The following is a 13,383-nucleotide window of genomic DNA, read 5'->3' on the forward strand; positions in this document are numbered from 1 at the left end:
TATTAGAGTGATGGCATTTTTTGAGTATGTGTGTGCGCTCATATTTAAACGATTCCAGAGTTAGTTTATCTTTGGTGTGTGGTTCGGAGTTTTAATCCTGCACCCAGAATAATTGACTTTAGAACTCTTACGGTAATCACACATTAAACACAAGCTGGTCACAGTTATTTACTGTATACTGTTGTAGCTGTCATCTATGCACGCCGACTGTAGCTATCGCTGACATCTTTCGACGATGATATAGGTAGACAATGGCTGTCAACAGATTTCCAGAAAGTTAGGAGTAAAGACTGTGCTTATTTCCTTTGGGAAATAAAATTGCATAGATATTTTTAGCAATGGTAACTGAAGATGAATACATTTCATTGCCATGCCAATAAATGTCAATAACATTGAAAGATGGGGCAAAGACGGCTGACTTGGTAGATGTTCTCCAAACAACGGACTATTGGTTTTCGAACCCTAATGCTGTTTAGGCTGTTTAAGAATGTCTTATTCTAGATTTTTATTTATTCGTATGGGGTTCCCCCCCTTTCCCCTTGTCCATTTGGGGTGGGAATTTGATATTCATCATTTGATGTGAGACCACCACTCTGCTGTGTTTGGTCTCTAGAGCAAGGTTCCAGAATTGTGTAACCTTTAGACTACCTATGCTATTAATGTATTACTAGTTTGCTATTAAAAACTCCCTGTCCTGAATCATTTTAACTTTGTTCGCATGGTAATGTTACATGAGGAGCGGTCAATATTTTCCATTTATGTGGAGTGCTCGTAATTTCTCCATTTTCACATTTTGAATACATTCTGGACTGCGTATAGATTCACTGTCCCATGTTGAATAAATAATGCATCTTAGTGAAGAAAATCGTAATTATCGTTAGTCAGCCATGATACTGAGAAAAGGAATAAGTAAAAAGTAAACACGGTCCAGACCAAACACTTTGCTAGCGATCCTAAGAAAAATGTATTTCCATCTTAGGTTATAAATTTCTCAAATAAATATATGAATAACATACCTTACGAATCTTCAAGTGAAACATCAGTAACCTCCCTCTTTCCCCCTTATCCAGTTAACCCCCTTATCGTCACTCCCCCCCAGTACTGGCTGTTAGCGCTGTGTGTTACACAACTCAAGTACTCTTGGTGAATGCATGATGTAGATTTCATTGGATTCCAGTTTCTCGTCTGATCGCATGCATCACTAACAATTTCTGTGGTTTTCAAATGCAAAATTGATAACCAGGAAGAAAATTATTGATTAACTCTAACTACAAACATTTTCTTCTCCGAATTATCAGATAACAAGAATGGAAGCCTCACCTACTTATTGCTAAAAGACGTATTTAATATGATGGGATTTCCTGAAACAGGATTTTGAACAAACTGTTTAGTGCAAAGCGGTATCCATTGCAAAATGTCGCCAAATTTTTCAATCGTAAAACAGAAAAAAAAAAAACCTCATTGCAAATGCTGAGTTAACTGATAATGCAATGCACTTCAGTGTAATAGAAGGCGGCTTCAGATTTACTGTGCTTCTGAGTATTCTCATGTCTAGTTTGGAGTAATGCCACATAAATTATTTTGAGTTTCATAATTCCAATTTATTTATTTATTCATTCATTTTTTCAAATAAGTTTATTTACCAAAAGAAGGGAGAAGGAATTCTGAATGTTGTCGTGGAAAATCCATTACTATTTTACAATTCACTTTAAAAAAGTTGCATTAATATGAAATTGGAATCTTAATACTTGTTATTCTCCAATTACACGGTTCTTTGGTTTATGAAGAGGTTGAAATTTTTTCCCGCGGTACTAAAAATGTGTTATAGATTTTCCAAGTTTTCGTGGGTGTTATGCCACTCGAATAAATCTGTCTACGCCTTTGATGAATATTTTAATGAGATCCGAGTAAAGGTGCCAAACTTTTTTCGGCACATCCTTACCACTTTGAATCCATCCATCTTTACTTACAGAAATATATCGACCTTGCCTCTTTGAAACGCGGAAACGTCATGGCCATCCATCTCCTATTTTTACCAAGGACGACAAAAAGCGCACCTTTTCATTATTATTATTTTCCTATGTTATTATTATTGTTGTTGTTGTTGTTTCTTGAGTTGATAGCAGATTTTACATGATGACAGTACTCACTACTTATTTTAATATTGTGGAAGAAATAGGCCATTGAAAGAAACTTAAGAATTGGGCGAAATAAAATAAGAAGGCAAAACAAGTTATTCTGCCATCACTGATATACGATACTTTTCGAATAACATAATGTAATAAATTATAATAATTACAATTTATTACAGTTATAATAAAATTCAGTATTAAATATATTTTTCCTAATTGCTTTGTGGAGTTTAATAATCCGCTCTCTTCAAATACACGAACTCTCCTCACGCCACAAGGTATAAAGGCAAGGGTTATTAGCTAAATGATTGTAGGTATTGCAATGGAAAATGAACTGGAGTTAATCGACTTCTGACGACGTATTATCATAACTTGCAGCTTTATCACTAATCTGTAGTACTGTTATGATATCCGAGATAATGTAGTTGATGTCATTTAAAATGGAAACCGAATTATTTCATTTATATCCCTTTCTGTTAGTTCCTAAATTGACGGAAAGGGATACAATAGTATAGAAATAATATGTACATCAGTGGATTATCTTAATCAAAGCACTCGTAGCTATAAACTGTTATGTAATTTCGAATTCATATCATCGGATTCCCTGAATGGGTTGCTGTGTACAAGCAAACTAAATGGCTTAGGATTCATTTGCTTTGCAAGGGAACGTATTATTATTATTATTATGGTCTGTAGGCTAGACTGCTGGAAAGATGCGAGGGTGACAAATCATGACTTGATAAACACTTTTCAGTGTTTATGGACTTGTTTTGGTATTGGTGGTTGCCAAGAGATCGTCCCATTTGTTTAAGTTGTGGCAGTAGTGTTATGATATAGGGATGTTTTTCCTGGTTTTGACGCGTTCTTTTTGTTGAAGTGACCGAAAAATGACAACTAAAGTTATAATGATGGTCTGAACCATGAGTGTATAACCTTTTGGCTTGCCTCGGCCACATTGAGTGAAGAGGAATTGTCTTAGGCCGCATATAAAATGTATAATATAGTTAATGTATATAAGTAACAAAACTTCTTTTATTTTTTAAAATTTTTTATTATAACATTAAAAAAAGAGGGCAGTATAAACACATAACTAGGGAGATATTTGGCCTTGTTTACGTGAAAACCAGTGCATCAATGTCTGGTTCGATGGAAGTGGTTGCAATTCGTAGTGAGTTCTCAAGGTTCTCGTCAGAAATTTTTGATCTAACTTTACTCTTCGTATGCTTCATTCTTGAAAATAGTTGTTCACAAATGTACGTACTGCCAAAAAGCGATGACATGAATAAAGCATGATTGTGAAGCGAAGGATAATTTTCTCTGGGATGATAGAACTTATAAAAATCTAGTAAAGAGACATGATAAAATTTTTCTTTGAGTTGAATATCTGATTGCAACTCTATACATTCCATTTGAAAATTCGAAGGTAAAATATTTATTACCTTCGAATTATGTCGACTGAAAGTGGAGTCTTAAATATACAAAAAACTTGATAATTTTTTCTGAAATCTTGAAACCTATTCTCGAATTCCTGTATCAAAACGGAAAGACAGCATATTTTTCGCATCACATAATAATGTTAAAAGTTTAAGATCTTATGGGTCCGCATCACTAACAGTCCAGGGCCGCAAGCCGCGGGTTGGACACCCCTGGTCTAAACTGTATTTCCTATTATGTTGTGGCAGTTCTGTGGAATCAACCTATTCGAGTATCAATATGATAATGCACCTCTCTCTCTCTCTCTCTCTCTCTCGTAGTTTAAGAATTAAGATAATCTCGCGATTGAATATATATATATATATATATATATATATATATATACTTCTGAGTTGATTCTCAGAACTATTTTGATTTTGCGATTGACGATGTGTTTTTAATGAGAGCTGCTCTTTTTCTTTAATAGGATTATGTGTAAAATTGAAATGCTGAATACTGCACATAAATTGAAGCTGATTGTTTAATTCTCCTTATTTTTTTTTCTATTTGTTCCCAATACCAAATATCATCAAAATTCTTCTTCAAACAGTTAAAAGACGATCTGCAAACGTCATGTTTGTCATTAAATTTTCATTAAATGACAAATCATGTTCGTAAATAAAGTGATTTTAATTCAATTGTAATACATTCTATAAGATATTTGAGACATCAATGATGAGACCTTTAGTTTTTGATACATTCTGTCAGTATTTAAAGGTAAAAATAGCAACAAACTACAGAAAAAGTTTTTAATAGAATATTGCTTGCGAATGTGAGCGCTTCCCTCGATGAGTTTTTTTTTTAGTTTCTTCTCTTGCGGAAAACATTTGTTTTATAATCCAGTAATCTGGATTATAAAACATCTATAAATAAGGGGCTGTTTTATTTATTTTTCATACGACTTTTCTTTTAAACACCAAAAATATTGACGTAAAAGTCATTCAACAAAATTACACATAAATATTTTCTGGACAGCCCGAATACACATATTTTCATAAATGCTTCCATCAGTGTTATAAACGAGAAATTCTTTCATGCTCTGTGGGCAACTAAACCAATCCAGTTAATTTTTAAACAGATGTTGTACGGTATGGTTGTGCCGATTAGATGAAGAGAGCCATTTAACTTCTAAACCGACAGGTAAAAAGTACATTGAGACCGATGTTTTTGATATACCTGTTAATTCCGTCTACAGTACCTGGTTTATAGCGGGTACTGTTTTTCATTTGTAGATATGTGTATTCACTGGGCCGGTTTGCATGCGGTAGGAAAAATCTGAGTTTCAGGAGGAATGCTCAGATTTTTCGATTATACTGGCTAATCTGCCTTGCCTTGAAAAGCCTCTTTCCCAGGTGCTTAAGAAATAATTTCAAAACAACAGCAACAAAAACAATACTTTTTTATGAGGACTTTTCACTTCAAAGTCCGTATCTATCGAGATTTTCCCCAGCTACGGATACGCTCTAGTTGGTCCTTTTAGTATTAGCTTGAGATGGTTTCATCTTGGCTATTGTAACTATATATTTAGAAAACGAATATATAATCCTTATTTTCTATCTCGCTAATTAAAATTTACTAATGAAATCTATTTGGGTTCTTTTCTTTTCAAGTTTGAAATTTCTTTTCTTTTTTTTTTTTTTTTGTCTTTTCAGTTCGGAAGAATTTCTTGAAAAATAATCTGTCATATATTATCAAATGGACTATCAAAAATCGTTCTAGTTTATGCCTTTCTCGCAAATTTTAATTCGCAAAGTATGTATTTTCCCTTTTTTTCTTAGAGCTGAATAAAAGAAAATTACACTAAAACATTTTAAAGCATCGAGCATTTTTTTTGGGGGGGGGGATGTGTTTTCTCTATGGGCTGTGAAAATGAGGGCAATAACTAGAGAAGATTAGAGATTGTCTTAATATAAAGTTTACCGGGCTTAAATTTTTACAATATTTATCCCTTTCATTGTGTTTTCTTCTCTGAAATTAACGTTTTAGCCAGGAATTGGAGAAGGAAAGGGAGAACAAGTCAATCAGATGGCAAACTAAATTCTTTTGCTCGTTTTCTGTTCGTTTTCTGAGCTCCTTCGAAGGTATTTCTTAGAAATAAATTTATATAATGTTCTTGAATGTGCTGTGCAAACCAAATGAAGTTTGCTTTGACTCATTCGCTCACATCTCTTTCTCTTTCTGTACAAAGTGCTTCCTAGTGAAAGCATCCCATGGCCTTCATTGTACCAAGTGGACAAATAAACCCCTGACCCACATATCACTTGCTTCACGTCGCTTAGCCCGCTTAATACACAGCATTGAAAATGGCAGCCTCTCAACCCGGAAGAACCTGAACTTGACGAAGCACTGTAGAAAGGCAATTTCGAGAAATGGTATGTTTCCGTGTCACATTCATTCAGTTTACTCATGAGAAGGTGACAGGTAGTGAGGTGGTAGCATCACGTGAGAGCGATTTACTTCATGGTTACACACACATACACTCAGAGAGAGAGAGAGAGAGAGAGAGAGAGAGAGAGGTTAAACTTATTACACCAACCCTCTGAACTGATTGCCATTTATGCCAATCAGTTCAGAGGGTTTATGGTGTTCGTGCATCAATTACGTAATTCTTTTAGAGGGAAAGATGTATGCAGTATCATGAACCTCGCATATGTGATGAGAAGTAGCATCAAGGCTACTACTGTAGATATATATCCGCGTGTCTGCAAGAAAGCGTGGAAGTGTGCGTTAAATTAAGAGGTCGAAATATGTGCGTAATGAGAGTGACAGAGAAAATGCTTGCTTTGTTAAAATTCGATTTATCTGATCACCACCCATATCGATTGCATGAAAACTAGTCTTATGTGAAGATTGCATGCTGTGCATTATGATATAATTCTTCATTTATTCGATCTTAGCGGATGATTTCCTGTTTAAGCTTACAAAATTATTGACAGTATGGAATATCCAGGTTTCTTATATCACGTATAATACACTCTATGCCTTTTTATCTTCTGTAGTTAGTCCGTTATCAATCTTTTTCGTATTAACCGCATGTGGTGCTTTTTAAGCGTGCGTTTCATTGATTGATAGCGTTTATCGGGATGAAGACATTGAATTGTAAATATATTACAGAATGAGAAGGCGTAACCATATTAGAAAAAGAATCGCAGAAATGAAGTTTCTTTCTCCCACTGACTCTGCCATTGAAACAGTTTCTTGATACGTTTTCCCTCTTAGGCCTTTGACATTGAAGCGACTTCCAAACGCACTCACCAATTATACCTTAAACTCGTTCCAGCTCACTGATGTCTGTTTCCTGTTGCAGTCATGCTGAATCTTCAGCTCGTCATCGAAGCAGGAGCACAATACAGTTAAATACGCATAACGAGAGGACTTCAGAAGTTACATATTTTTTGAAAAACTAATATTGATATTTCATACCTTTCCTAATTTGTTTGGTTATGCAGATTTGCAGATTTTGAAATTAACAAAATATCTTTGTAACTGCAGTGTTGATGTTTGTCTAGAATCGTACGATCAATGACTTTGCTGTAAGGAATAATGGAATATGCAGATGCTTGTTCTTTCGTATAAAACTTTGCTCATTATTTTATTTACATGCCATATGTTCAAATGACAGAAATTTGCTAAGTCTCGGATTAAAAATTAGAACTAGTCTGTTAACTTGTTTTTTCCAACCCATATATGTTTTTTCTCATATATTGACACATGCATAAAAGTTATTTTCTTCCTTCGTTTCTTTAGGATATTTTTGAATGGAATGTTATGGGTTTTCGATCCATTTAACAGAATCAGTCTCAGCAGAAGAGTGAAACTCTCTCTCTCTCTCTCTCTCTCTCTCTCTCTCTCTCTCTCTCTCTCTCTCTCTCTATATATATATATATATATATATATATATATATATATATATATATATATATATTTCGATATTAAAAAATCACTTTTTGATTTGGTTATTAAATATTTATTTTCCGTAATGAGGTCGTGCGCACTATTTTGGGAAATTAAAATTAGACGTAGGAAAATATTACGCTATTTGCTGCTGTGAACAAATGCCATTTCTCTCTAAGTGCAATTTTAAATGAGTTTTTTTTTTATTTTTTTTAGCACCAGCTGCTGAAGAGTTAGTTGGACACAATCCTATTTCTTGCTTAATACTGCATCGTACAGAGGTTGGCAAGGATATGGATGTGCTCCATATAGCACGAACTGCTGCTTATTGTTAGAGTAGGAAAGCGGTATGCGTTATGAGAATTTTACAAGAAACTGTGAAGCAGAGCTGCACGTTTTAGTTCGCCTTAAATTAAAGGAAATAGTAAGGGACAAAATCGAATGAAACTTAACAACAGCAACAAAAATTTATCTTGTGGGCCATATCCAAAGGGCGCATATCGTATTCCTTAGAAGTTTCTCAAAGCAGTTGAGAGTTGAAAACATCGCTAGTAAATGGGATATGGAATAGATATCTGTCGTTATGAGCTTTATTTCAGCTAATACTGATGTCCAGAATAGCACGCTCTACATAAATAATGCTAAATAATGTATAGTCCAAAAATCTGGTATTTCTTTCGATTTTGAGTATTTTTCTGTTTTTTGCCAGAAGACAAATCACTATTGTATGTTTTTTTTTCTTCCGAGACCGACTAACTTCCATTATAAAAGATTTGAAAGAGTATTCCTGATATCCTCGTTACGATTCGAAATCGAGTCTTTCCAACCAAACAGCTTGTCATTATTCAACTGTCCCACGAAGACGTAACAATCAGAAAGAAATTAAGAAAAGAAATATCTGATCATGTTATAAAATTGATTGGTATTGAGAATAAGCTTTTATTTACTGCGTCCCCGAGTTAAGGCATAAAGTTGCAAAGAGAATTTTGTGTTATATGAATATTACTTAATACGTTAGATTTGTAGTCTCCCCATGTACTTAAGAATATAATATAGTGTACAATATAGTACAAAAATTATTAGCGCACTTGGGTGTTTCGCATGTGCTTTATTACCACAAACACCCTCAGTGTTTCAAGAATTACATTTTACTTCGATTAATTCCACGTGCTACCAGTCCTCTAGTAAATTTTCAAATCAATGTTGATAAACGGACACAGTAAATTTGACCGGTTCCACCATCAAAGTTTTAGTTCCTTTCTGTTGAAGTTCGACATGTTGGTTTTTCCTCATCCAATGTTATACCTCTTCCCATCCATCCAATTTAAACTTTGCACCTCCATTCCCAAATCATTTCGTCACAAGTAGTTTCCAGCCAAGTAGCACAGAATTGTCCTGCGTTACCCCACTTAACAAATGAGACAATGCATTTTGGGAAATAACGTTCTCTGTCTGGTCACATCTGATTGGGCGAGTATGTATCGGACTTTGTCAGTATCTTATCTTTCTATCTGCTGTCCAATCAGCTAATTCTGTACCTCTCAAGAAGCCGAATCCGAGCACTCTTTAGGATGATGAATGGCTTCCCAAGGCTGCGGAATTCTGCAATTTTGCTGTTATGACCCTGAATTCCTGATTAAGATTCCTCACACAAGACCAAAGGAAAGCACAGTCCTTTTAAACAGTCTCTCATTTCTTTCCTTAGTTTATGTAGTCTTCCTGATTGTGTTTTGGGTTTCATGTCATCATCATATTTTCATTATCTCTTGATGATCATGAATGCTGTAATTGGGCTTCATCGTATGATCTAATTAATGACGAATATGGAAACGTATAACATCCCTATGGAAGTAAATTAAACATCATCTATATCTCATTTCTATTATTATGCAAATCAATCATCCGGAGTGGGCTTTGCTTTGCTACCCTTTGCTTTATAATTTCTATATTATATTTTTATAATTTCTATATTATATATATATATATATATATATATATATATATATATATATATATATATATATATATATCACCCTCAAAATGTAAAGCTATTGCATCTTAGTGAAATGGGTGCATGAAGGAGTAGATAAACCGAAACTCTTCTCTTAGATAAGTATTTTTTTTCTTCAAGTCATATGAGGCCTCCAGTGCAGTTGTCTCATACCAGCTGATAAGATTCTACCGCCTAACAATATCCAGTAAACATCGGCACAATGAAATTCGAATCTGTGGCCTGGTCGAAGAGTGGAGGTACTGTCCACTCCCTTCCAACAAGTCTTACTGCATGATGTTTATATATCATGAAGTAAACCTTCATATAATGTATAAAAATATGAGTCACGTCTTTAAAAAAAAAAACAAAAAAAAAATCGTGTAAATTGTGAATACTTTTGTTTTCCTGTGCGAGACTACTATACTTATTAGGCGCGGGAAGTGACTTGAAAAGTATTGTACTCTGTCTAGTCTCAAGGCACATTCCCGTTTTCTCTATCCTTTACTTGTGGGACTAATGTACTATATTGTCAGGATGAGATCCTGTAGAGCGCCTACAGATAATATATTTTTTTGAGGTTATAAAATCTGATCAGTGCAAACGAAACAAGTAATTTATAGAGTCGCTGTAGGTTTTTTTATAATTATATGACTAATATCAAAATGTGTTTTGATATTAGTAATCTTCTGTAATTCAAAGTATGATCAATTTCTTCCTTGCGTTTTTTATCAATAAATATTGAAATATCATTATTTTCCCCTTGCTATGTGTATTTCATATGTGCAGAGTGAGAAATTTCATTTTGTCGGAATTTTTCAAATTGTGTTCATTTTTCAAATTGAACCTGTCATTGAACACAGTGCGTTGCTTATAAGTGTGTTTTACCTGCAATTCGTGTATTATTTCTGGTATATCAGAATTGTAGGGTGGTACATGGACTTAATTAGAAATAAGCATTATTTTTAAATAATCTGAAAAAGATTTCTCCATTTTGAGTAACTTAAAATATAAATATAATCTTTAGTGGAATATTTTATAACGCGTCTATCTTTATATGCTTTTGATTTCTGCCCATATTCGAAGTGACTCGTGATATTATGGGCGTGTTCATATGACGGACACGTCATATGAACTTCTTGTCTTCAGACTTACATTACAGAATATTTTCTCGCACAGTCATAAAAGAACTGCATTCTTGAGTATTCTGTTATCCTATCATTAAGAAATTTAAACAAATAAATCGTATAAAATATATTTGAAGTATGCATTTATTCGTGTGTACGAAATTTCATTGGAGTCCCTCAAAAGGTCATAAACATAACTTATGTTTATGACCTTGTGAACAAACATAAATGACCTGGAGAATAAACATAATTTCTTTAGCATTACAATAGCCGTTTTGAAAGATAGTTTTGGCCTTTACATGTTTTTGAGAAGACTGAGACGAAGGGCCAAAGGTTAATCAAACTATTCTTAAGTAAATGTGAAATTCAAAGTAAGCAAGAGAACTACTATTCCTTTCGACATAATCCATGGTAAGTATTATTATCCGGTCACAAATGGGTGATTCGTTTAATCAAGCTGCACTACATGTTAGTTACAAACTTTTTTTTTAATGGAAAAACTAAATGAATCTCAGATTATTTAGATTTTAGCATGGAAATTCAAAGGTAAGAAAACAAGCGACGAATGCAAATTCGTTGAAACGACAATTCACTGACAAGCAGTTTGGCTAAAATTAGAGAATTTAACAATTTAGTGATGTTAATTTATGGAACAACTAATTCAGATAAGCACCAAACCATAATTCGTCGAACGACAATTAACTGTAAAACAATTAATGAAAAAAATTATACCAATAATTTTCTATGATTCCTTTTATAATTTATGGAAACTCTTACTTCGATAAATTCTCCTTCTGCGACTAATTATTTATTTATTTTTCACTTTCGGTGAATTGTCGTTCCTTAATTGTTTTGAGTGAATTTTTCATGTATATTATCCTCTGTTGCTTCTTCATCAGGTAGCAGAAGTGGATTACTTGAGCTAAACATGAATATTCTATTATAACGGCTGTTCCGATTATTATTATTATTAAGACTCCCAGAGAGTCAGGACCTCATCGAGGGAGGCCACATCTACACGCACCGGCTATCATACTTATTCTTGAATTCATTCATACTGCTTGCGCATTCTACATCCATTGGCAATCCATTCCAATCAAACGCCACCACCCTATGAGAGAAAAATGTAGCCTTCATCCCCTTCATAGCGAAATTCAATCTCAGCTTCCAAGGATGTCCTCTCGTCCTTTCGCCACCCTCCATAAAATGAAAAATTCCATCAATTGAAATCCTGTATGACCCTTTCAGAAGTTTGTACGTCTCAATCATATCATCCCCTCTTTCTCCTGTTTGCTAACGTCTGAGGCAGAATGACATTCTTTCTTTACATGTGAACGTTCGTTTCAGCATTGCACTTATTTTTTGAGTTGTACTTGCAATCTTTGCTACATGGCCTCTGAATTTCAACTTGCTATCTACTAACACTCTAACCTCCCTAGCCTCATCAGTTTCTTCTAGCCTAATCCCCCGATATAATACGATTGGATATCTTAATCACGCCAAAGTGCAAGACGTTACATTTTCTGACATTGAACTGACATACATTTTCTCATGCCCACGATTCCAGCCTATTCAAATCATTCTGCAAGCACTATGTATCAGCAGCACTCCTGATTACTCTGCCTATTTTGGCATCAGCAAATAGCTGCATGTCGCCTACCAAATCCTTCCCAATATCATTAATGTACAGATTGAATAACAGTGGACAAAGGACTGATCCTTGTGGTACACCACTGGTTACCTTAAATCTTGCAGACTCACATCCCTTGTATATCACTTTTTGATATCTGTCAGTCAGCCGTCCTCTTAACCACGCTAATATTTCATAACCCAAACCTGTTGCATAATCTCCAATTTATGCAACAATCTTCCATGCTGTATTCTGTCACAAGCCTTAGCAAAATCCAAAAGTATCATGGTGTATCTATTCCCCTTGTCTAGTTCATTATAGAATGTGAGCAAGTTGCTAAAACATGACCGTCCCATAGTAAACCCATGGTGTTCATTGCAAAGTAGAGATTCACTCTCAACCCATTTCTGAATGCGAGCCCTGACCAATTTTCCCAAAATATTGGCCACCACTCCTGAGATATTGATTGGTCGATAGTTGAACAACCTCTTCTGCATCTGTCACCCTAACGCCATCTGCATTCATAACCGTTATGCTTTCATATTGATTCTTTGTTTTACTTGCAGCATATCGATAGAATTCTTATATTTTGTTTTTAGTTTTCAAAGTCAGTTTCTTTTCATACTCAGACTTAGCTTTCCGTACAATAGTTGTGACTATCCTAGCCTGCCGCTTATTATTTTCATAACGCGCATCATCCTTATGCAAACGGTATTGCTTCCACATCATTCGTTTCTTACGAATCTCTTGCTTAATAAGATTACAGATCCATTTAACTCCTACCCTATTTATTCTTCGAACTCTCGGGACACATTCTGATATTGCATCATTTAAGTATTTTTTAAATGCTTCCCATACAGAATCTGCACACCGAACTGGGGATAGGAGAAAATAGAAATTACAAAGATCATCCCATCTAGCATATTTCATTGGACCAATCATTATCATCATCATTCCACTGATAGATTTTTCTGTTAATATTTGGGATCCCCTGGGCTCTGTGCTTTCGCTAACAATTTCTAATTTCTTTTAATAAATTTTCTATCGCTTACTGAGATCCTATCCATATTTATTCAAATGGCAGTCCACTCCATTCCTCTTCATGTGAAATATCTGTAAAACACTTTTATATAAAAA

Source organism: Typopeltis vanoorti, chromosome 19, assembly GCF_054136105.1.
Source record: "Typopeltis vanoorti isolate ZY-2024b chromosome 19, IOZ_Tvanoo_1.0, whole genome shotgun sequence".
NCBI classification, from domain to species: Eukaryota; Metazoa; Arthropoda; class Arachnida; order Uropygi; family Thelyphonidae; genus Typopeltis; species Typopeltis vanoorti.